Genomic DNA, 27485 nt, shown 5'->3' with positions numbered 1-27485 from the left:
TATTTACAATAGCCAGGTCATGGAAGCAACCTAAATGCCCATCAACAGACGAATGGATACAGAAGATGTGGTACATATATACAATGGAATATTACTCAGCCATAAAAAGGAACGAAATTGAGTCATTTGTTGAGACGTGGATGGATCTAGAGACTGTCATACAGAGTGAAGTAAGTCAGAAAGAGAAAAACAAATATCATATATTAATGCATGTATGTGGAACCTAGAAAAATGGTACAGATTAGCCAGCTTGCAGGGCAGAAGTTGAGACACAGATGTAGAGAATGGACATATGGACACCAAGGGGGGAAAACTGCGGTGAGGTGGGGATGGTGGTGTGCTGAATTGGGCGATTGGGATTGACATGTATACACTGATATGTGTAAAATTGATGCCTAATAAGAACCTGCAGTATAAAAAAACAAACAAAACAACTAATACTAAACTTTCATTGGGTTATTTGTATGGAAATATGTTAATATAAATGTTTCAGACATTACATGAAATTCCTAAAAATCTTATATTTGTATTTGTATGGAAATATGTATGGAAATATGTTAATATAAATGTTTCAGACATTACATGAAATTTCTAAAAATCTTATATGTTCTGGTATAATGTTATAAGTAATAATCCTAGTTATTACTTTAAAATGTATATCTCAGAAATAACTAATTTTCTTGTCAACTGCATTATTATGAACTTTCATCAAATCTTTTACCGTGGTCATTTTTAAATCTTTTGTCATTTACAGACAGTTCTGGGTGTACTCTGATGATTTTGCAAATATGTTCCTATAAAAGGGTTTCATCTTCAAGAAATTCATGGAAAAGACTCTGACAAGTACAGGTTTCTGGTAACTGACTGTACTGCTGAACTGAATGAATAAGCATTTTCAGAACTCTGATGAAAAACTGATGAACTCATAAAAGTGCTAACAAAAGATCAAGATGAAAGAAAACAATTAATTACATGGGACTGAGTGAACTGATGAGGATGAGTATAATTTTTGTGACTTTCTGTCTGAATTAAAAAAAAAAAAAAAAAATCCCACAAGGACTCAGAGGCAAAGAATATACAAATCAATTTTCACTGCAAAGTAAAGGAGCTGTTACAGTGGAGGATTACTGGACTGAATGTCAATATTATGACATAGTATGAGTGTGTTTCATGTTTGGTAATTGCAATCATTGTTGTTTTTGTTGTGGTCATCCATGTACAATGCTTGGTGTCAGTCTATTTATCTTTTGTAAAAATAAAATACAGTGTGTGTGTGTGAAAAAAAAAAAAAAATTAAATATGCAATTTATGACAACATCAGTATAAATGGGTGGGCAGAGGTGTGTAGGAACAGAATTATTCCTAAAAGCTAAAATTGAAAAGCTAAATTGACACCAAATAAGCTACATTGTTATAAATCACTGATATTGGTAATCTATTTTCTCTCTATGCCTCCATCATTCAACATATTTCCAAAAATCAACTTTTGGCTTGCTAACTTCCTTATTGTTCATTTGTTTTCTATTTCACTAATTTCTTATCATTCTTATTTTCATTATTTCCTCTATAGGCTTCTCTAATTAGATCATTGATAATCAGTCTTTTTCCTTTCAAATATACACATTTGAGACTGTAAATTGCACTATAAGCATATCTTAAGTTGAATTCTACAAAGTTTTATGGCATATTAATATACTTTCAGTTAAAATATTTTCTAATTTACATTGTAATTTCTTTCATATAATGGATTTATCTTTTTGTACAATATTCACTTTCCAAATTTTTAGGAATTTGAACATTTCTAGTTATATTCCACTGTGGTCTCAAACTATATTCATAATTATTTTGGGGGGAGTTTGCTAAGACACACTATAATGAGATGACTCCTGTACGCTTTTTTTAAAAAGTAGTTTTTCAACGTTAAAATCATGTTTTATTGTTGTTAATAAGGATATACCTGTTAACCATGTTGTATACATCTTTAGAGTGCCCATAAATTCTACACTAAGCTCCCCTTATTATTAGCATCTTACCCTAATTATTATGGTAGTTTTATTATAATTTATGAACCAATATTGAACTATTATTAAGTAATTTCCATATTTTATTTAGGTTTCCTTAGTTTTACCTAGTGTCCTTTTTATTTCATGATCCCATCCAGGAATTAAATTACATTTAGCCATTTTATATCCTTAGTTCCCTCTTGACTGATAGTTTCTCAGGCTTTCATTGTTTTTGATGACCTTGACAGTTTTGGGGTGTACTGTGTAATGATTTTGTAGGTTTCCTCCATTTTAATTTGTATGATGTTTTCCTCATGATTAGAATGAAGTTATTTATTTATTTTTTTGGTAGGTAAACCATTGAGGTAAAGTACCACGCTAATCACATCATATCAAGGACAATGTCTATATTTTTTTAAAATCTATTTTATCTTGATTAGTTTTACATGCTACATGTTTTCTATTTTTAATTTTCAATGTTCTACATTCTTATATTTAAAGGTATGTTTTCTGTAAACAGCATATTTTAAAAATCTTTTAAGATAACCTTACTCATTTACACTTGTTCACTTAAATTTCTATAAGGGATTGTTATATCTACCATAATATGATTTCTCACATGAATCTTGTGTTTTTTTATGCTATTTTATTCCATCTTTTGGAATTGGTCATATGTAAAATTATATATTAGACTAGGAGAAAGGTCTTACAATATTATTCTCAAGTTCCACATCAACAATCTAGATTAAAAAGACCAAAATAAATATAGAACAAAAAAGGAAGAAAATAAAGTAGCAGAAATAAATGGAATTTAAAAGAGAACACAGATTTAGAAAACTCAACAAAGCAAAAAATTGGTTCTCAGAAAGAACAATGAAATTGATAAACTGCTACCAAGACTGACAAAGACACAAATTACCAATATCAGGTCTGAAATATAAACAGCAAAAGTATAATAGGGAATATTATCAAAGATTTTACACACCTAAATCTGATAACTTAAATGCAATGAACCGTTTCCTGGAAAAATATAAAATTACCAGAACATATCTAATACAAATCAGATAATATGATTAGCCTTTAACTAAGGAATTTGAATTCATAATTTAAAAGCTCCCCCAAATAAATTCCCAGACCCACATAATTTCACTGAAGAATTCTACCAAATGTTCAATGAATTAGCATCAATTCTATATATTATCTTGTAGAAAATAAAAGGAGGAAACACTTCCAATTTATTTTAGGACCCTATTATTTTCTCAATTCCAAACCAAAGACAGAACAAAAAGGAACAATGCAGGCTTATATCCACAATCAAATAGGCACAAAAGTCCTTAGCAAGATATTATCAAATAAAATTCAGCAATATATAAAAAGAATTCTACACCATGATCAAGTGGGATTTACACTAGAAATGCAAGACTGGTACAATATTTGAAAATCAGTATAATCCAACATATTAACAAAGATGTCCACTTTCAGCCCTCTTATTCAACACACTACTGGAACTTCTAGATAGTATAATGAAGCATAATAGGGGAGATAAAAGGCACATAGATTAGAAAAGAAAAAATTAACCTGGCCCTATTTTCAGATGACATGATTGTCTACATAGAAAATCAAGGAATATACATTCATAACTAATTAGCAACTCCATTCAGATCACAGAATACATGATATACAAAAAAATTATTTTGAAACACTAGCAATGACCACAAGTACACCAAAATTAAATACATTATTATTGCATATGCCTATGAAATACTTCAGTGTGAATATAAAAAACATGTACAGGAATTGTATGCTGAAAAATCATCACACTGATGAATAAGTCCAGAGATCTAAATAAAAAGGCACACTAATTTCATGGATGGGAAAACTCAATTTTTAAATTGTCAATTTTCTCCAAAGTAATAAAGGTTTAGAATAACTGCTCTCAAAATCACAAATTCATTTTTACAGACATAGACAAGATTATTCCAAAATTATATGGAATAGCAAACAGCACTAGAATAGCTCATACAAGTCTATGCAAATTCAAAACATACGTTCATAATAATCAAGATTGTGTGAAATTAATGGAGAGGTAGACGTAGACCAATGGAATTAAATAAAAAGCCTAGAGAGACACTGAAACAAATATGCCCAACTACATAAAAGCAATTCAACAGAGGAATGATAGTCTCAAAAGTAAAAGGTCCTGGAGGAATTGTACCTCCACAGGTGAAAAATAAATGAACCATAACCTAAGTCTCACCTTACAAAAATTACACAAAATTGTTCATGGAACAAGATGTAAAACGTAAGACTATTTCATTTTCATGCGAAAATGGGAAATATTTGAGATCTAGGGCTAGGGAAAAAGGTCTTAGATTTGGCACTAAAGTGCAAGATATAAAAGGAAAAACTGATGAATTGAAAAAAAAAAAAAAGCAGCTACAAAATGGAGAAAACATTTCAAACTACGTATTTGACAAAGACTAGTATCTAGACTATGTGAATAATGTATCAACAAAACTTAAGAACAAGAACTTCAACTAAAAAATGGGCAAAATATATGAAGAGACTTTTGACAGAAGAGGATATATAGATGACAAATAAGCACATGAAAAGAGCTTCAACATCATAGTCATTAGGGAAATGCAATTTAAAATACCACAATGAGATAGCAGTATATACCTAACTGAATGGCTAAAATTTAAAAATTTTTAAAAAAGTGTAAACACCAAGTGCTACCAAGGGTATGGAAAAAACCAGATCATTCTATACTGCTGGTGGGAAGGTAAAATGGTAGATTCTCTCTGGAAAATATTTTGACTGAGTTTTAGGGTCATTTAGTGTCTAGATTCCAGAAACAATCAATGCACTCCTTGGCACTTATCCCCAAGAAATGAAGAATTACTTTAGTAATTAAACCCGTACCCAAGTTTTTTTTAGCAGCTTTATTTATAATGTCCCAAAACTGCAAACCACACAGATGCCTTCCAATGAATGAATGAATGGTTAACCAAACTGGTACATCCATCCCTTACATACTTTTCAGCAATAAAAAGGAATAGATTATTGACATGCACAAAAAATAAGATGACTCTCCAGAGAATTATATGGTGTGAAAAAAGTAAATCCTAAAATATTAGATAGCATATTATTTTTTAAAAAAATCTGTTGAACTGGGCTTCTCTGGTGGCGCAGTGGTTGAGAATCTGCCTGCCAATGCAGGGGACACGCACGGGTTTGAGCCCTGGTCTGGGAAGATCTCACATGCCGCGGAGCAACTGGGCCCGTGAGCCACAGTTACTGAGCCTGCGTTTCTGGAGCCTGTGCTCCGCAACAAGAGAGGCCGTCATAGTGAGAGGCCCGCGCACCGTGATGTAGAGTGGCCCCCGCTTGCCACAACTAGAAAAAGCCCTCGCACAGAAACGAAGACCCAACACAGCCATAAATAAATAAATAATTAAAAAAAAAAAAAGTCAATCATTTAAAAAAAAAAACCTGTTGAACTGACAAAATTGTAGAGATAGAGAACAGCTTAGTGCTTGCCTGATGTGGCTGTAAAAGAAAAACATAAGGGATCCTTGGAGTCATAGATATATTTTGTATTCTAATTATATTAATGCCAATATCCTGGTAGCAATATTACACTACAATTTTGCAAGATATTCTCATTGGGGGAAAGAATATATGTGTTCTCTATTATTTCTTAGAACTGTAGTTAATCTATAATTATCTTAAAATTTTAAGAATTTAAATCAAATCAACTGTAGTTTTTCACTCATTGATACACACCTTGATTGGACACAGGGTTCAAGCAGTAAGATTAGAGTTAGTTTCCCATATCTTGTGCAGCATTTCTAGTTCCATTTATCAGGAACTGAACTTTCAGCTGCCACTGCCTATTTCACACCTACGGCACAGCAAGCCCATGTGTTATCCACTGTTATGTTTCAATTTCTGTTCCTTTTTGTATGAATACTGTTTTTGAGCCTTACTCTTTTAGTTTATGCTCCTTAAAAATTAGTATGCTGTCTACCTCTGTTTCTATATTTTCATGCATACCTATGTCTATTTATCACACTATTTATTTACTATGTGATCTTCATGAGAAGTATCTCAGTAAGAAAATATTTAGAAAATTTCTTGGCCCAACATTCTTGCTCAGTGTGGCATATAAAGAAATGTATGTTGTGGCTAATAATTATCAGAATAGAAAATGTGTTTGTAATCAAGAGTTTAGAAGTTTAAAAGTGAGTTACTTGAAATAAACAGTGGCTACTTGAGATACTGAAATTTTTTTACCTGTTGTCCATGTTTTTTCAGTGTGGGGTAACTGGATGCAGAAATTTCCTTCCTGAACAACTGCTATAGACCAGGCAGGGAGCCGGATGAGCATAATTTTAGAAAGACATAGACCAGCAGCACTTGCAAGATTGTGGAAGCCAGAATTCGCCAACCATATGGCTGAGAAAATTCGCAGCGATAGTTGTAACATGGATCATCTCCATTGGCATTGGAAGAAATCTCACCCTTCTCTTTCTGATCAAATACAATCTAGACAAGGTGAAGGCAGGGTACACCAGTAGAATAATATTAGATTTGTTACTCATTTGCTGGTATTTATTCAATAATTAAAATGTATTCATTCAAAAATATTTATAGGGTAGCTACTTGATATTAGATATCGTTATAGATAATGGAGATGCAGGAATAAACAAAGAGGTTGTTTATTTATTTTTGTTTACTACTATGGTGCTTAAGTATTATTTTAAGGAGATAATTGAACAGTGGTTAGAGTTTTTAAGGATTTAGGGGATAATGTGATAAATAGTATCTTGGTTGGGGAGGGAGAAGAGAGAGATGTTTTACCTAGTTTCTTGAAGAATTCTCTAAAGCGTTGACAGTTTAGCTGAAATCTGAATAAGAAGAATGGTCTCTTGATGAGCTCATTTGTGCAGAGTTATTTTCAAACAGAAGCAGCAAGTAAAATGTCTAACAAAAATTACGATTCTATTTGCATTCAGAATGTATTTTCACAGGGTGAATACAAAAAACCATTCTTGTTAAATTGTTAATTATTAAGAAAGATGGACTTTTCTTCCATTTATAATAGTTCCTCAGATATGTTTTTAGATGTGAGAATTCTTAATTGTGCCTGAGAAAAGTGGAAAGTTGCACTGTTGACTTGTCATCTCCCAATGTATAAATACACATTAAGCTGCTATGTTTATTTCTGCTAAACTTATGTCCTAAATGCTAGAAACATCTTAGCAAAAAATGTGGAAAATTTGAGGCCTATGTAATATTTATAAGCAAACTTTTTTTATATTGTATATTCTAAACTATGTTAACACCTGCCAACATTTCCTCCTTAAGATATAAGGCGGTCTGATGAATATAGATCTTTCACTGGCAATTTTCTGGGAACAAGAATATAAGCCAATTCATGAATGACATGCATACTTTCCATAAGGCTGATGTGTCGAACACAATTTTACAGGTTAATAGCTTACTCCACTGTTTTCTACCATACTCTTAAGATATAACTCACATCTAAGCATCAACTGCCATTATTAATCCATGAGATGTAACAGTGGAGGACTAGGCTGACAAACAGAGGTGAATAGAAAAGAAACAGAAAAAGCCAGGAAGAGAGGGAAGGAAAGAAGCTTGAATTGTCAATGTCGAGTGGAAAAGAATTAAAAATTAAGTGCTGCAAACATGAATGAGCACATTCTAGCTGTAAAAAGAAATTAAACACAACAGGGTATAAAATTAAAGAATGTAAAATGTCCTGATCACTATCCTTTTCATAGTTATGATTGCTTATTTTCCTAGACATTTATATTTCATATTTTACATTTTTTAAACTCAGGAGGAATACACACATTTTCACTGTAAAGGTATTCTAACAGCAAAAGATGAAAAACAAAACCAAATACTGCCATAAACCCTTAATCACCAACCCTTAATTTAAGTTTCCTCCTAAGAGGTAACAATTGACAACAGCTTGGGTATATTCTTCATAAGCTTTTCTATTCAATATGTTAGGGAATTTTGGATTTTGGGGATGTATAACTCCACATCTTTTACCTCTCCTTTCATACTTTATGTTTCTGGATCCTTTTTTTCTCCTGGATAATAGTACTAGTTAGATATAAACTCTAGTTCATCTGGCCTGAAAAATTAGAAGTTGAGAGAATCTATTCAGTGTTCACTTCACTACACCTCTTACGAAGTGGAAAAAAAGACACTAATCTAGATACTCATATAAAAATGTAAATAATCTAAAAATAAAATATAAACAAGTTTTACATAATTAACATTTTTAGGGAGTCATGAATACCTGAGTCTTGCCTTTACTCATATCCCCTACTCCTTGACTCTAGGACCTTCAGGACTGTCAATATTCACAAAGAATAACAACATCACAATAATAATTTTGGAAATATGTTGTGACCTCACAGCCAAAAGCTGACATCTCCACTGAGCAAGGAAAGATATGTAAAGCCCCCATTTTTACTAAAGTTCATTAGGCTAAACTCCATTGCAAGACATTCATACTCCTTTCTCCCTCCTATCTAACCCATACCTAAAATCATAGTTCATTCTGGCCACATGACAGAGCTGTTGTTACGAGGCCGGATGACCAACTAAAAAAAGATGGTCCTCAGTAGGCCTCTTTGGGCTTAATGGTTAAATCTATGAATGATCCCTGAGAGGTCTCTTGTCAAAGAGGAGATTAATTGCATAATAGGGAAGGCATGTCCAAATACTACTTTTTAAGTACTTGTTACTGTAATTTTGGAAATCTTGAGCAAAGGCTTGGGTAGTCCAAGTATTGCTTCTCGAAGCATATACTATGGGTCAAGGTATGACTTTAAATGTATTAACTTAAAGGATGTCACTCTATTTTACTGTCTCTCAAATTATAGCCAACTAAATTTTCTAATATAGAGAGGTTTATAAGATAAATATAATGCAAAAAGCTGAAAAATGACTGAAATTTTGAACAACAAACTCCTACGTAATGTTTAAAGATGCAAACTGAAATACTCTTCTATTTTAGGTAATCAAATTTATAGGTCCTTTTTTATCAAATTTCGTCTTACTCTATTAGTCATAGTCAAAAGAGTCAATAAAGGATATGACTTTTCTCAGTAGCTGCACTGTGAATCATCTTCAAATGGAAATTATATGGTTTCTTCAACATCTCTAAGGAAGGGTTATGTAGACTTCTGTATCTTGACATTTTGAGAAGCATAACATAGAAAATTTGAAGTTATATTCTCTGAAAAGTATCTAGATATATATTATAGATTTATATTTTAATAGTAACTTGAGCTATGATAAGGAATGAAATTTGCCTGTCAAAGTATAGAAACCTATCAAGACTTGCTTGTACAATGAGTAGAAGTAATGAAGTATCCATTAACTGAAGATATTTATCATAAAATTATTCTGTTTCAAAATGCAGAAAAAACAAACACGGATACTTGTCACTGAATATGACTATAATGGTATTTGCTTGGAGAAAATTTTGGATTGACTAATACATATACTTACTAAAAAGAAAATCACACTAACAAATCTTAATAAAGTTATGCTTTATCAAAATGCATTAGGTAATATAAACTCCTGGTAGATTATCAAAGGCTCTGTAATCACAAAATACTCCCTGCATAAGCAATTGAGTTTCTTTAAGACTTTTTAGCTAAAGAGTTTTAGCATTCAGTCTTCAAGACTACATTAAATATATTCAGATAACTTTTGGAATAGTTGGTTCAACACCTTCCTAGCAATGGTGAGATGACAAAAACCAGTGGTCCATCAGTGATACTCCTTGTTCACAGCACTATGTAATGGAATTTATAGGGTAATGCATTTCTCTCCTCTAAAGGGGAAGGCAATGGATCAATGATATAAAACTTGAAAACCTAAAATTAAAGTGGCATTTAAACTGAAGGTTTTAATTAAGTGCATCACTGGATTAGCCTTTTGAAAATCATTGTCTGATCACAAAGGCCATGACTCTTCATGGCCTTGAACTGCCTATGACTCTTCAATACATATTTTACACAAATGCTCTGGGACAAATGGGAGCCCAAGTTTCACAAGGGCAGGTTTTCAGTATCTTGAGGTGAGCAAAATAAGTTGCCTATTGATTATGTCCAGTTGAAGCTCCAAACATTGTATATCTAAGAGAAGACATTCCTATGTGCTATATGCAATAGATGACCTTAAAAAAATCCCTGAGTATAATAAAATGTTTTACAGCACCATAATTTGTTGTGTAGCAACAGTATATAGAACAGAAGTGTTGCAATCATGAAGAAAAAGGCATGAGATAAATTCAGGGTTACGTTAGAAAAAGCAAGGGCAAACAGAGGACAGCATTTATATAATCGCCTGTCTTACGTGTCTTTACAATGACTGTTAGATTAAAACTTCTGTGATATTATGCATTTTTAGTAATTATTAATCAGCGCTTTAATATTTTGAATATTTCTCCTTCACTTGACTCACCCAGGTAATTAGACACATTTTAGGGGTAAAGCTAAGAGGATATTGTGCATTTCTGCTTCCCTTTATAGGTACTGAGATGAGTCAATTTCAATTTGACTTCTTGCATCAGCATCTCCAACCAAGAAAAAAGAGCCACTACCAAGTTCTTTTATGCTTTTGTACCAGATGACCAGGTAATTCAGACTACTTTTTCCACTGAGGACAATTAGAAAAGCTAGGGGGCTGACACTTGAAGAAATTGGAAAGTGAACCATGCAGTGAAGAATCACCATGCATTCTACAAAACATTTAGAGAAGTAAATTCAAACAAACTTTTTCAGGAAATAAAGCAAACATTTTCTAATACTTCTATAAGACCAGAATTATCCTGATACCAAAACCTGACAAACTACAGACAAGTATCCTCCGTGAACACACACACAAATTCTTGAAAACCATATGATTATCTCAAATTGTGCAGAAAATGGTTTTTAGCAAAAATCAACATCTAATAATGATAAAGAGCACTAGGCAAAACAGGAATAAAGACAGTTTCCTCAACCTGACAAAAGGCATTTATGAAAAATCTATACCTGATTTCAACCTTAATGATTATACTCAGCTTTCACCCCAAAACCAAGAAAAAAAGGCAAAGATGTCGACTCAGTTTTCAATAGCTGTGACTCATGAGAAGTTTCTTCAAGATGCTGCATAACATGATTAAGTTCAAATAGACTACTGTCCCAATAAATCACTACTGAGAAAATTTCCCTAAAGAAAAATGCCCCAAGTGAAAACTTAGGTCCTAAGACCATTGTTTGCACCTGAGGCTCTGTGATTGGTAGAAAATCAGAAACACGTGTAGAATGGAGACAGTTCCTCAAACAAGTTGGTACCAAGCAGGCAAATATTAGAGATGCTTAGTCCATTAAGAAATAACAAAACATGTATTCAAGTTTCAGTTTTGTTGTAGTTGGTTGATTTTGAGTAAACCACTTAGGACAATAGTATCCAAGTCCAGACTACCCAGACAAGTTTGTACCAGCTAACATTTATACTTCCTTACTGCTCTAAGATTCTGTTAGGTAAGTAATCGGCATTTACATATGCTGATGGAACTAATTTCCCTTAATCAGGCCTAAAGCTGAGCAGATGCTATTTCTCCTTTTCATTGCCTTTTCTCCTATGAAAGCATGTAATTCTGCCATGAAACTATGCTGGAAATATGTGGATTTACTACTTTAGAGTCCACAGTTGACCTTGTGACACACTTAAAATTGCTTTTTTGAAAGCACCGAGGCTGCATAGATGAGGAAGGAGTTCAGCTCTTCTAACTCTCTTTATATGAAGTTTATGGCTTTAAAAAAAATGTCCTCTTTAGTTTTCAGAAAAAGTTTTTCCAGAATCAAGTTTATATACAAGATCATAAATATATATATATATATATAATTTCCCATTGATTTTGTTTGTTGTGCTATTCTATTTTTTTTTTCAGAGCAATATGCAATCATATCTTTTGTAACCATAGCAAAAATTTTAAGAGCTATAAAAGCACTTTGACTTACTAGATATATTTGTATTAATGAATTTCAATAGTTGTTATTTTGAAATATATAGGATGTTTATGCATTGTCCAAACATTTCTAACTGATTCTAAGGACTTCATACTATCTAAGCACTTTATATTGTATTTAAAATTAAAATAGCATATTTCTTTAAACTGTTACTTTTCATAATTCATTTAATTCAATATCTTTATTCTATTACCTTGTTGGGTACATTGATTAGTGTTATGCAAAAATTCATATAAAATTAAATAAGAACTAAAATTAAGTTAAGACAGTTCTGATTTGTATGAGAGGATTTACCATCATGTACCCTACTCCATATTGTGGTTATTTTTTCTGTTTCTTGAGCCTCTCAAACTTAGACTCATTTTCATTTTAGAGAAAATACAGCTGCTCATCTGAGCCCTATCCCACCAAGTGCCCAGCCACTGTATTTTGTCTTCACCCAGTGGTACCTCTCCACTCTATGTATAGCAGCAGACCTATGACCCATAGGGTTCTTATGCAACACATAATAAACATTTCCTAGGAGGCCCATATGGCCATCACCATATTCTTTTCCTAGGGGATTTGGAACCAAGACTGAATGATAAACACACTTTGGATTGCTGACTTTAGGAATATCCGAGGTTATTTGTTACAACTTTCTTCACTGGAGGAAATGCCATGGGAGTAGTCCAACGCGGCTCTCTTAAAAGTGTAACTGATTTATTGGGAGAGTTCCCATTCCTCCCATCTGCCTTTAAAAGTAGCAATTACAAATGGATGGTTTTTCTCATCATACCTACAGCACACTTCGAAGTGAGCTACACATATGGTCGTCTCCTTTGCAAGTCCCAGGTGAGAAGAATCACTTCATCCTCAGCACAAACCCTTTATAGAAGGGCATTTTTATTCTAATTGTTTACCCTGATACACCTGAAACCTTACCTATCGAATGGCTCAAGTACCAGTGACTTAATTTGTTTCAAACAAGATAGTTATCAGCTGTTCTACAAAGTCTTCTATTTGCTGTTTACTCATTTTATGTTTTTTCGCTTAACCTTATGACAAAGAAAACTGTTGCAATTTCATCTATCATGATTCAAGAAAAATCTATGAGGATGTCAGCAAAAACTCTTTAACCCCAACAAAAAGTGGGCCAGAATTAGAAGACTAGATTTTCTAACTCTCACCCACACCTCTATAACATTTTTAAAAAATCACCATCCATTAGCCCTGAAATTTGAGATGATATCATTCAGTTTTAAATTCACCAACCCATTTCTAATAAGTTGTTTATGCACATGGTACAACATTCAAATTTGCAAAAATTTATTCTTGAAAGTAATTAACCCTCAGTTGTCTCCATCTGCCAAGATGTCTTTCTTTGAAGCTATAGCTATTACAGTCTATGAAAGCAACACCCACACAAACAGAGGCATAGGAAGCGATTATTCATTGATCTGTATTTCATTATTTCAAATTTTTTAAGTTAAATTGTCTTAAATCAACATTTTTGTGCACATATTTTCCGTACATGTAAATACAACTTTAGAATAAGCTACCAGAAATGGGATTATAAAGACAAAAGGCATATTTGAAATTTTGGATAATATTGTAAAATTGACTCAACTAAAGTCAACTTCACACACACACACACACACACACACACACACACACCTTGTAAACCCATATATTGTGTGTGTATTTTGCCCTTTTGCTCTGATACAAAAAGTATGATGTATTGCATTAGTTTTCTACTGATGCTTTAACAAATTTCCAAAAACTGAGTGGCTTAAAAACAATGAAAAACAACTTACAGTTCTGTAGTTCAGCAGTCCAGCCTGGGTCTCATTGGGCTAAAAGAAGATCAGGGAGTCAGAAGAGTTACATTCCCTTCTGGAGTCTCTAGAGCATAATCTGTTTCCTTGTCGTTTCCAGCTTTAAGATGATGCCCACAGTCTTTAACGCATGGCCCCCTTCCTCCATCTTGAGTAACAACTGTTACATCTCTGCGTGCCTTTCTTCAACACTCACATCTTCCTTTGACTCACTCTCCTGCCTCTCTTTTCTACCTTTAAGTACTCTTGCAATTAAATTTGATCCACCTGGATAATCCTGGGTAATCTGCCTATCTTAAAGTCAGCTGAGTAGTAAGCTTAATTCTATCTGCAACCTTAATTCCCCTTTGCCATGAAACTGAATATATTCACAGATTCTGAAGATTAGAATATGGATATCTGTGAGGCAAGGGGCATTATTCTGCTTACTGCATAAATAGATTGAATTTCCATTTATCTTATTTTAAATTAGATTGATCACATTTTAAAGAAATATTTTGACTCTTGTTGCTTCTTTAATAAAAATTAGTGCCCCATGTATTTAATGTATTTTATTTTGAACGTTATGTAAATGTGGAAGTATAAGATTGTTCATCGAAGTAAAAATCCTTCAAGAGGCATATCTTTCATCTGATCTTAAAATGAGAAGTTTAAAAAATATTTTAATAAAAATGTCTTGAATATATTATTTATTCAAATATTAACTATAGAGAGTCATTTTGGTACATTTTCTTTCGTGGTTATTGAATAAAACCCGTTTTGCCTAGTAATTTATTAGCTTTTCAAAGTTGTTTTAAGTCTGTAAGTTTAAGGGAAAAGAATTTTCTGCTATTGATCCCCTTAAGATTAGATAAAGGAACATTCAGCTTCAGCTGAACTGTATCAAATTCAGCTAATTTCCTCCATCCTGGTTTTCAATCGGCTGCAAGGATGGTTTGAGGAGGAGCTGAAAATAACAGCTATCCTCTCGTGAGCTTTAACATTTGCTTTTAAGTAGACTGAGAATAAATTCAAATGCAAAAGTGGAACATATTTTGAAAATAAAACATTAAGATTTACTGCTTGTATCTTCTATATTTTAATACTGTATCAGAAGATTAAAATACTGAAAACTGGTAATATGGTTTATGTTAGGTGAATATGGAAGGTTGGTGAATATGAAAGGTTCATTTATAAATTACAAAGAAAATATATGCACATTAAAATTCATCTAATTCTTCTGAAAAGTACTAATCCACAACCGGTCTAATGAAAAACATATTATATTTTGTGGGGAAACTTTTAGGGGGAAAAAGATGCGTGCTAGCATCAGTTTAGAGAACACAAATGTATGACCATTTTCATAGCTTGCTATGAAAACAAAATAAAACAAGTAAACAAAGAAAAATAAAATGTAGAAATAGGAGTAAGGACATGTTTTATCCACATAAGTACTTATGTACTTTATATTCTGTGCAGTTTTTTGTTTAATCCTCAACACAAACCTGAAAACCAAATACACATTTTGTAATATATACTGTCATGTCCTGATTAAGGTAAAAACTTTAAATAAGGATAACCATATCCTTATTTATTGGACTAATAATTTTCTGTTCCCTTTAATTTCATAACATTTATAATAAAATATCACATATTTGGTTGATAGCAAATTCAGGAGATTCTTTTACTAGCCAAATAAATCTGTTATTTTCTTGGTGCAACAGGCAAAATATTCTTCATTGATTTATAGTATAAAATTGCAACTTATTATGATAAGTAGAATCTAAAGTTACATTACTGACTACAACTATAAAAAGGGCTAGCAGTATATATTAATTGTATATACTTTAAAATAGTTTACCAATTTGGACTGGTTTCAATTTCTTTACAAACATTCTATCTTAGATTTATTTTCTTCATTTTTTTCTGACAGAAAACTAAAGTTTAAAAACAAAAATTATAAAAATTTGATTATTTCACTGTCTAAGCTAATCTTTGGTTCATGTCAATTTGAATTAATTCACACAATCAGAAACTAATGTGTGTATTTTAAGATTAAAACAGTGAAAGGTGCCAGAAAGAAAGAGTTAATATTTAGGTACAGTTGATTCTACCTATAAAACCACATAGAAAAGCTTCATTATGGATTCTAATGTCTCTGTCAATTTTTTGCTAATGCCTTTATCAATTTTCATAATAAATGAACTCTACATTCACTTACTTTTAACTACTCTTATAATAGAGGGTAAATTCCAAACATCTGGGCTACAACATTGGATAAAAAGATCACAAAGGCATTGCTTGCTATTATTATATGCTTGCAAGATATGTTTAAACTCCTGGCAGAACTCTGAAAAATGAGATGACATGCAGAACACATATAGCACAGTATTTCAATTAGTATTTTAATTATTCTCTGTGAAATCTAGGGATACTTTTTTATTTCTTAAAAGCAAATGAAGTAAATCTCATCAGAATTATCTACTCCTATGGATAGCAATTTATATGATAAACCATTTTGATCTACAACTGCGTTGCAAAAACCCAGTTGTCTCACACTGTTCATGGAAGTCAGTAATAGGACACAGACTGGGAGCTATTAAAGCAATAACAGAATATTAGGATATCTACTCAAATGTCACAAATGAGTACTAGAATTTTATATAATTCTTGTAGAATGTTATAATATTGTAGTGTTTCCTTTTGTTTTACTGTTTAGGCAGTAACTAATATTGCTAATGTAATTATGTTTCCTATCCATAGAATCCAAGTTGAGCCCCAAATCATAGTGTTATATTCATCATACAAAGTGAATTTTTTCCTATTCTAGAAATGGCTTTTTACTTCTGCATGGTTTTCAAACCGAAAATTTTTGTTAAATTTGTATGTACTATACCTTGACAAAGGACTAAGTATTAAACCTTAGTAAATTTTATTAAACTATTTCAAAATGTCAAAATCAAAGCAGGATTTTTTATTGTTAAAAAATTACATAAAGCAATATTAATGTCAGAAAATGAAGACACTATTATTTCACATAGCCATGAAAATTTTTTCTCTAAAAACAAGTTATCTATCATCTTCTTATCAGAAAATTCTTCTTTGCTTTTTCATCAAGTTCATCACCAGTTAAAGTCATTCGAGCACAACAAAAATTGTTTTGATTTTAAATGTGAAAATACTGAACTATTAATATTCAATAATTTTTCAAAAATCAAACTCAGTTTTGGACCTACATTAAAAATCAATTCTAAATTTTTGCTTAGCCATCAGAACAAAGCCACTATTTCTTTTTGATGGTATAGAAATATTTCTGTGATGCTTAGATTACAAGATATTATCAGTTCTATGGACTTTGGTATTGATCAAATTCATGATCAAAATTATTATTATGGATTGTGGGGTGAGCATGAGAAAGTAAATAATTGTGAAGGTGGTTGGGGAGAAAGCATCATAAGAAAAATTAGAAACATTTGAATAAATACATAAATATGTGTAAATGAGGTACAATGCATTGCATTCCATTGGAAGAAGATAATAAAGTTTAGTTCAATAGACATGGTAGAAAGTTGTCACTTTTGGTATTTACAATCTTCTACAAAATAATAGCCTTTAGTCACTTTGAACACTATCTGCACTTTTGCCCTGATAAAATTCATGGGCAACTGGACAGACAAGCTTCTGAAAATAGACTGGGACAGTTGTCATACTTCTAATAAAAGCTTAATGAAACTTAAAACTATCTCATAAGTCCAGATGGACTAAGGTTATACTATAATTCTTGCTGTTTCTGTAAGTTACCTCAGTCTATGCTTCTGCCTTCTGCAGAAGTGTTATGTCAGTGTGACATGCCTTGTGGCAATGTATGATTTCTGTAGAAATTAAGAGTGTTTACCAATGAATCTTTTGGACTCCTCAAAAATAAATGTGGATGATTACCCGATGTTATTTTTGTCACTCATAAAATACTCAGGAAACTTCCTTTCATGTGGCAGGATCTACAACTGCTTGCCTTCTTCTCTGGACAACACAAGTTTCCTCTGTATGCAATAATGTACTTGCTTAGCATTTGACTGTGTACCAGAGCAATCTAAGTCATACTTGCACAGCTTACCAGATTTTTCTTTTCACGCAGGAATATATCTTAAAAGCCTAAGCTAAGGTTTCTATTCTATATGCATAATGAAAACTCTGTACTCCTGCTGGGGGCCATTTTCTCAGCTTCCTACCCAGTAATTAAAAGACTACCAGTAAGCATATTGCCCATAGAATTTAAAGAATCAAAACATTGTTCTTAATACCCCTTTTAGCAAAAATTATTTTATCATTTTTCTTCCATTTTCTTAACATTTTAAATAAATTTACTACTGATTAAAGCCAAGGTTATTTCTTAGCATTGTTTAATCCTCTTTACCTACTTAATTAGCATCAGGTGTTTTTATTTTCCTGTGCAAATTTGTTGGAGGATAAAGCTCTGGGTGTGTGGCTTATCTGCATATGATAAATTTTGATAATAAAATATACAGATTAACAAAATAAGTGTCTTTTGGGTAAACCATTTTTGAAAAAGAAAAAGGGTGTGAATCAGTTCACCAATCTGAAATACACATATTTTTAAAAATTGATTTTTATTGGAGTATAGTTGTTTTACAATTTTGTGTTAGTTTCTGCTGTACTGCAAAGTGAATCAGCTATATGTGTATATATATATCCCCTCTTTTTTGGATTTCCTTCCCATTTAGGTCACCATGGAGCATTGAGTAGAGTCCCCTGTGCTATACAGTAGGTTCTCATTAGTTATCTATTTCATACATAGTAGTGTATATATGTCAACCCCATTCTCCCAATTCATCCCACCCCCCTTCCCCCCCGGTATCCCTACGTTTGTTCTCTATGTCTATGTCTCTATTTCTGCTTTGCAAATAAGTTCATCTATATTGTTTTAAGAAATAAAGATTATAATATTTTATATTTTTCTTAATGTAATAGCATGTGATGAAATCACATCTTGCAACAAAATCGCAATTATATTTTCCATATTCTGTCTTGCCAAAGAGTTATCCTTTACACATCCAGTGATTGTGCACATATTTGTATGTGATGAACCTAAGAAATACTGTGAGACAGCTATTAAACAAACGAAAGTCTTTATCTCAGACGCTATGGGAGAAAGAAGATAGTTAAACAAGTTTTAGCCTAGAAATTTAGTTGAGTAAGGACAGGGGAAAGTGTTTGTGTAGTCCTGAGGAGATTTAAACAGTTATATGAGAAAAATGCATAAGGGCTAGAGTGACCCAGATACTTAGTGTGGTAAATGTTTACTTGATATTGTGCTTAACTGCCAACATAATGGATTCTTCCAAGGGAATCAGATAAATGCTTAGCATCATAAGAACAAGAGAGACAGATTAGATATACAACTTGGTAAAGAAACATCACTTCTCAGGGAGGAGGCAGGCTGACTTAAGGGACTCTAGGTTCTAACAACATAATTTGCATTTAACTTACTAATGTTTATATACTGTTCACTGTTTAATATCTGAAAAAAAGTATTTTTAAAATCCGTATAACTCTTTGAATACCATAATGCCAGTAAACTGCATTAGAGCAGTAGAAATAGAACACAATAAAGAAGCAAAGAGATCACTAAGAGAAACCATTCTCTTTAAATTTAGAATAGAGAGAGAGGGATCAGAGACAAAACACTGGCTGCCTATGAAGCTATCACAGGCATTTTACCTCACAAAGCAGGGAATATAACTGTGGCATTACTTAATAATTCTATACAGTTAAATTTCCAATCTAAAAACTAAAGTTTTGAGAAACAAAGAAATATATGATTTTTAACTTACCAAATTCAAATAAGTTGAATTTGAAATCAGTAGCTCTCATAGTATTTTATTATTAAGTAGATCCTTTTAATTTAAAAATCCCTAGAATAAATACACTATATTAATTCTCAATTAAAAAAATAAGTTTAGACTATCTTTGTTGTTTTATTAAGAGAGTCTAGTGAATAACAATTAAAGACTTGGATCAAGATTGTTTTTTTCTTGTGTGGACTTTTATATTTAAAGATCCTTTAGCATTAAACACACTTTAAGACTTGTTTACTATATATATTTTTTTCTCTCCTATTCCAAATATTATTTTTGAATGTGATTTTTCAATTATTTTCTACACAATTTAACATGTTTGCAAACCTACTGCCATATTTTAATAAGAGGTTGTACCAACCTTGATTTCAAGCTTTGTTGGGAAGTTTCAAAGTATTAATCATAAAGATAAGCCCACCTTTAAGGACATTTTTATATATCCCAAAGAGCAATATTCTAGACATAGCTATGGGAAAGCAAATCTACATCCTTATACAGTTTCATTTTCTTATGATCATTTAAAAATCATCCTAGCAATAATTTTTTTCTGGCAATCCTGTAATATTCTTTTATTTCATGGGTTCTCTGCTCTCTTAACAAAGCTAAGGAGAAAGGCTTCTCTTAATGTAGTGGAATTCTCATCATCTCTTAAAAGAAAAAGAAAGAAAAGTTCAATTTGAGTGTGACTTTTTAGTTGCTTCTCTACTTTATTCACTTTCTTCTCAATCACTAAAAGTTTGGAAAATAGGAAATTTCAAAGTTGCACAGTCACATGGATCAAGTCTTCAGACTTAATGGTGAAATAGTATTGTGTATGAAACTGGGTGCTCTGATGAAGGGTTATTTTCAGTAAACGTTGAAAGGTTGACAGCAGCTGCTTTGTAGATGTGGAAAAAAACCAAGTTGATACCAATCATATAGAATTGCTCGTTTAATGGTAGGAATTTTTTAAAAAGAAAGAATTTCTTTGGAGTACTGATTTTAAGACAGGGAATACAGTTCCTGGAAACTTCTTATGAAGTTATAATTGACTCAAAAAGTGTCAGAAAAGAGAATAAATACAAAATTTGCTCTCCTTGTGTTCATAATTTTTTTTCTCTGTATTCAAAAATTTTATTCACAATCATAATCATATAGTAATACCTTATTAGAAGATCATTCTTGGAACACAGCACATATAATCAAGGACAATTATGAAGCCTAGTATGAATCATAACTGACAAATCCTGAGACAATTCTGCCATTAGAGATACATATTTCTTTTTTCATTTTAATCTCCTCTTACTTGCTCAGTTATTACAGAAATCAGAATATGGGAAGAGACTCAGCAGTGCTGAGTAATGATGAATTTTAACAATTAGGGTTGGATGACTCAGAGTATAATTGTATACTATCCTTTCTATTTGTTAACTCTATTTTGCTCCTGTGATAAAGACAATAGTTTGAGAATGAAGTAGCCAAACATCAGTCTATGTTAATACACTTTTAGCTTGTTGCATCTAAAATAGATTGACAAACCAATCTTAGACTATAAATCGGTTAAGATTATGATGCCAACTAAAACCTATGTTCAGAAAACTCAGCATTAAAAGCAGTGTTATTTTTGGGAAAAAAACAGATGTGATTTGTAACTAAATTCTATACTCACTGAAAGAATGAATTCTCTAACAGATAGAATGCAATTTATAACTGAATTCTATATTCTCTAAAAGATAGAATGAAAAGATGGAAGAAGTAACATTGGCATATTTGAGAATGATCAGTCATTCTAACATTGTGTGGTCTGAATGTTCCTCTTTGTTTACCATCTTCACTCAGAGCAGGGCTTTGGAGATCCTGTGAAGTGGTAAAAGATGGAAATGGAAAGGGAAAGAGAAAGTGAAGGGGAAGTAATACAGAATCCAGAAGTGCTGTCTTTAAGCCTACTTTAATGACTACTCTAAAAGTTCTTTGAAATAAAACAGTTGTAATCCATATTTTTCTCCTTTGCCTTCATAATATATTTACCTATTTCTCGAACTTGTATTATACGTAATTAAATTTTTTTATGTCTTCCCCTTTCAAATAAATAGTTTTTGCTGAAGTAAATTATATCCTTTTATTTTTCAAGAAAAAACAGAAGCATATTGAATTAAAAGTGAACGATCTCTTTACCCTTTCCATATTTTTAAATTAAAAAAAAAGTTATTCCATTTAAAAATTACCCCAGAGTAAATGATAGCTAACAATTCCATACTTTTTCTTCTTTAATATCTAGCATAATATAAATACAGGTAATTTAGGTTTGGACCTTGGCTTTATGTCAACAGAATCATACTGAACTATTCTTTAACCTCCTTTAATCACATTATACAAAATCCTGGAAATTTTCCCATGCACATAATTATGAATTGCACCATTCTTTATAACTTGTGACGACTTTAAATGATGATTTTTTTTTCAAATTTGTATCTCACGTTAGTAATGTTTGGCAAACCTAGTTGTCTCCTTGCTTGTTGACCTTCTGCTCTTGGATATCCTATGAGCTAGTCAATTTCAATGTCTAGGTGTTCCTCAATCTCTTACTGTCACTTCTGCACTGCCAAATAATTTACAAGGCCCTACTTAACTGCTCATGACTAAAACCTTGTTGTCTTCCTTGATAGATCTACCAATATTTTTCTCTCATATCATGACCCTGCAATGTTCAATAGATCACATTTTATTAATGAGTATATCATCCGTAAGACTCTAACATTTCCTATCTCTCATATCACTTTAGTGATCTTCTTTTTGCAGTGGCAATAAATTGACAGGCCATCATCACAAAATTTTAAACAATATTACTACTTTCCATACTTCCATACTTCAAATCTGATTAATGCTTGCCATGGCCCTCAGTTTAAAAAAATCTATCACATTTAATCCAGTGACTCCATTCTTTAAAGTGTTAGCAATAACAGATCACAGATACAGTGTCAGGACAGGACAAGTAGGGACATTTTCCAAATTGTAATTAATACCGATACTTATGACAAAATTTGATTTTATTAACTGTTATTTAACCTTCTATGCTTAGTTTATACCTGTTCTCATAGTAATTTCAAAAAGGCCTAAACCATTATCCTTAAGCATCTGATGTCTACATATATATTCAGGGCAGCAGTAAAGCTTTCAGTTTAATGCTCCTGTGATACATTAAAAAATAAAAATAATTTTAGTTAAAAAAAACTCTTTAAAAACAATTATACCTTTTGCTGTGAATAAAAATACAATCATTGGAAAATGGGTCCAAATAAGTCAAAGGAAATTTTTTTAAATTTGAGGTTCCTACACAGAAGTCAAGATTCAATAGGCTAGAAAATGACCATTGTAGATTTTTGAAGAGGATATCATGGAGATATGAATTTACTTAAAGTACTCAAGTATCATTGCATAGATTGATTGATATGGACAAATGTTGATTCAATAGATCATTAAAGTAATACAGAGATGGTACACTATTACAATTTACAGAAAAGGAGAAAAAGTGGGAAGTTTAAGAAGTACTTCAAATATTAAAACAACAATAATACATTGTTGCAGAAAAGGTAATTGTCAATGTCTGGAGAAGGAGGAAACAACTGCAAGGGTGATATATTTGCTGTTCATTTGCATCAACTGGACTCTATCCTTTTAAAACTTTTTTTCCGAGGAAAGGGAATTGATGATACCTTGCATCATCTCTTGGTGTGCCCTTCCTGTCTATCCTGGGGTTGATACTGGGTTTGATTCATTGTTATTTATATTAGCTTACTCAATTAGTTTAGACTCTAATTCCCACAGATTGTGGAAACAGCAAAGTAAAATAGGGAGGGGGCAAATTATCTTTCTTAAGCTAATAACCATAGTAGCCCTTTATATCTTCTTAAATATTCTTTCTAAAAATTGTTATTTTTAAGTGAGATGTACATAGAATGTATTTTGCATAAATTTGCAAAGACCAGGGATTGTTTTAAACAATGTTGAATGATAAAGCTAATTGCTCAAAGAATGTTCTAAAAGGATTAATTTTTTTTTCTGTTATTATTTGTAGGGTTTTCTATAAAATTAGTCAAAACTACTGTTTATATTCAAGGCCCATTTGTTTAATAAGTTATTATCTTGCTAATGGAGTTCCTTTAAATGTATAAAACTAGAATAGTGATTGGCCACAAGTTTAAAATATTGTTATCTTTATATAAGCTACTTTTTAATGAACTTAGGTTCATTTAACTTTTGTGCAATGTTAAAGATGTAAATACACTATAACTGGTATGCAAGGAAAATATTACTCACTGTATTTCTTGTGGATATTGAAAGTGACTTGGTTTTCAGATGTTTATTAGCTCAAAATACTGAAAGTATATGCTGATCTTCCAGAAACTCTTCTATTTTCACATTTCAAAAGATAAAGAAGGACTAATGGTCTGTGAGTAAACATATATATATATATATAATCTCTTTTGGTTTTTTCCATCGTTTTTTTCTTAATATTTTACTCATAGCTGCATGAGGAGCAAATGAAAACTTGCTCTTATATATTAGCTTATATATAATATAAGCTTTAAACTTATATTGTGTTCAACCTTAAGGATATTATCCAAATCTTCCTCTTGGGTTGCTATTTTCACATCTCAATTTCTAATGAATAAAAGCATCTTTACCCATCCAGAGTCTTTTTAATATCCTTAGCCTTTTTGTGGTTGTTGCTTCAGCTTTTATTTAATAGCTGCTACTACTCAGTGAACAAATAATTTCTAGTTGTTACTGATGGATGTGTTTTTAATTGATAACCATAATGATTACATGTTTCTTATATATATAATGCAAGACAAGAATTTTAAAATTGCCTCATGAAAAGTAATATATACAGTAAACACATAGGAGCATAGATTGTCATTAGGTTTGATCATTTATTTACATGAAATTATGATAAACAAAATTCTTTTTTTTTTTAACATCTTTATTGGAGTATAATTGCTTTACAATGGTATGTTAGTTTCTGCTGTATAACAAAGTGAATCAGCTATACGTATACATATATCCCCATATCCCCTCCCTCTTGTGTCTCCCTCCCACCCTCCAAATCCCACCCCTCTACGTGGACACAAAGCACCGAGCTGATCTCCCTAGCTATGCGGCTGCTTCCCACTAGCTAGCTATTTTACATTTGGGAGTGTATATATGTCCATGCCACTCTCTCACTTCATCCCAGCTTACCCTTCACCCTCCCCGTGTCCTCAAGTCCATTCTCTATGTCTGCATCTTTATTCCTGTCCTTCCCCTATGTTCTTCAGAACCATTTTTTCTTTTTTAGATTCCATATATATATGTGTTAGCATACAATATTTGTTTTCCTCTTTCTGACTTACTTCATTCTGTATGACAGACTCTAGGCTCATCCACCTCACTATAAATAACTCAATTTTGTTTCTTTTTATGGCTGAGTAATAGTCCATTGTATATATGTGCCACATCTTCTTTACTCATTCATCTGACAATGGAGACTTAGGTTGCTTCCGTGTCCTGGCTATTGTAAATAGAGCTGCAATGAACATTGTGGTACATGACTCTTTTTGAATTATGGTTTTCTCAGGGTATATGCCCAGTAGTGGGATTGCTGGGTCATATGGTAGTTTTATTTTAAGTTTTTTAAGGAACCTCCATACTGTTCTCGATAGTGGCTGTATCAATTTACATTCCCACCAACAGTGTAAGAGGGTTCCCTTTTCTCCACACCCTCTCCAGCATTTAATGTTTGTAGATTTTATGAGGAGGGCCATTCTGACCAGTGTGAGGTGATACCTCATTGTAGTTTTGATTTGTATTTCTCTAATGATTAGTGATGTTGTGCGTCCTTTCATGTGTTTGTTGGCAATCTGTATATCTTCTTTGGAGAAATGTCTATTTAGGCCTTCTTCCCATTTTTGGATTGGGTTGTTTGTTTTTTTGATATTGAGCTACATGAGCTGCTTGTAAATTTTGGAGATAAATCCTTTGTCAGTTGCTTCATTTGCAAATATTTCATCTGGGGATTGTCTTTTCATCTTGTTTATGTTTTCCTTTGCTGTGCAAAAGCTATTAAGTTTCAATAGGTCCCATTTGTTTATATTTGTTTTTATTTTCTTACTCTAGGAGGCGGGTCAAAAAGGATCTTGCTGTGATTTATGTCATAGAGTGTTCTCCCTATGTTTTCCTCTAAGAGTTTTAGTGTCTGGCCTTACATTTAGGTTTTACTCCATTTTGAGTTTATTTTTGTGTATGGTGTTAGGAAGTGTTCTAATTTCATTATTTTACATGTAGCTGTCCAGTTTTCCCAGAACCACTTATTGAAGTGGCTGGCTTTTCTCCATTGTATATTTTTGCCTCCTTTGTCAAAAATAAGGTGACCATATGTGTGTGGGTTTATCTCTGGGCTTTCTATCCTGTTCCATTGATCTATATTTCTGTTTTTGTGCCAGTACCATACTGTCTTGATTACCGTAACTTCGTAGTATAGTCTAAGTCTGGGAGCCTGATTCCTCCAGCTCCATTTTTCTTTCTCAAGATTGCTTTGACAATTCGGGGTCTTTTGTGTCTCTGTACAAATTGTGAAATATTTTGTTTTAGTTCTGTGAAAAGTGCCATTGGTAGTTTGATAGAGATTGCACTGAATTTGTAGATTGCTTTGGATAGTATAGGCATTTTCACAATGTTGATTCTTCCAATCAAAGAACATGGTATATCGCTCCATCTGTTTGTATCATCTTTAATTTCTTTCATCAGTGTCTTATAGTTTTCTGCATATAGGTCTTTTGTCTCCTTAGGTAGGTTTCTTCCTAGGTATTTTATTTTTGTTGCGATGGTACACGGGAGTGTTTCCTTAATTTCCCTTTCAGATTTTTCGTCATTACTGTATAGGAATGCAAGAGATTTCTGCGCATTAATTTTGTATCCTGCTACTTTACCAAATTCATTGATTAGCTCTAGTATTTTTCTGGTGGCATCTTTAGGATTCTCTATGTATAGTATCATGTCATCTGCAAACAGTGACAGCTTTACTTCTTTTCTGATTTGGATTTCTTTTATTTCTTTTTCTTCTCTGATTGCTGTGGCTAAAACTTCCAAAACTATGTTAATAATAGTGGTGAGAGTGGACAACCTTGTCTTGTTCCTGATCTTAGAGGAAATGGTTTGCTATTGTTTCATTCATTTCTTTTTCATTTATTTCTGATCTGATCTTTATGATTTCTTTCCTTCTGCTAACTTTGGGTTTTTTTTTTTTTCACTTTTGTAATTCAATTTATTTGCTGTTTTACAACTTATATTTCCAAAGGCTTTACAATGTCACATTTTCTTGTTTTTTGAAACAATGCTTTAATAGTTCAGTCAAGAGAGATATCATATGATGCAATATTTAGCTCTTCTTTGAAGCTGGAACTCAGCAATTTATTTCCTCTAGAGCTGCTGGGTATTTCCTAAGAGTTGCTGGGTATTTCCTCTAGAGCTGCTGGGTATTTCCTATTTTTTCACCATTGAGAGCAATGCTGGCTGTGGGTTTGTCATATATGGCCTTTATTATGTTGATGTAAATTCCCTCTATGCCTACTTTCTGGAGGGTTTTTATCATAAATTGTTGTTGAATTTTGTCAAAAGCTTTTTCTGCATCTATTGAGATGATCATATGGTTTTTCTCCTTCTGTTTGTTAATATGGCTTATCACATAGATTGATTTGCATATATTGAAGAATCCTTGCA

General features: G+C 32.2%; 1 long non-coding RNA gene and 1 pseudogene across 2 annotated transcripts in view; both read right to left on the bottom strand.

Moving 5' to 3' along the window:
* The window catches only part of LOC309659056, a 351488-nt gene extending 327666 nt beyond the window's left edge, over nucleotides 1–23822 (bottom strand). The window contains exon 1 of the long non-coding RNA XR_014262551.1: nucleotides 13873–23822. This is a non-coding gene — a long non-coding RNA (uncharacterized lncRNA). The remainder of the gene's footprint in view (nucleotides 1–13872) is intronic.
* The window catches only part of LOC309658975 (protein BTG4 pseudogene), a 175191-nt pseudogene continuing 149001 nt past the window's right edge, over nucleotides 1296–27485 (bottom strand). The window contains exon 3 of the transcript XR_014268322.1: nucleotides 1296–13911. The product of XR_014268322.1 is annotated as a protein BTG4 pseudogene (transcript). The remainder of the gene's footprint in view (nucleotides 13912–27485) is intronic.

Source organism: Balaenoptera physalus (genome assembly GCF_965194825.1).
Source record: "Balaenoptera physalus genome assembly, chromosome: 3".
Lineage (NCBI taxonomy): Eukaryota > Metazoa > Chordata > Mammalia > Artiodactyla > Balaenopteridae > Balaenoptera > Balaenoptera physalus.
This window is presented reverse-complemented; position numbering and strand designations above follow the sequence as displayed.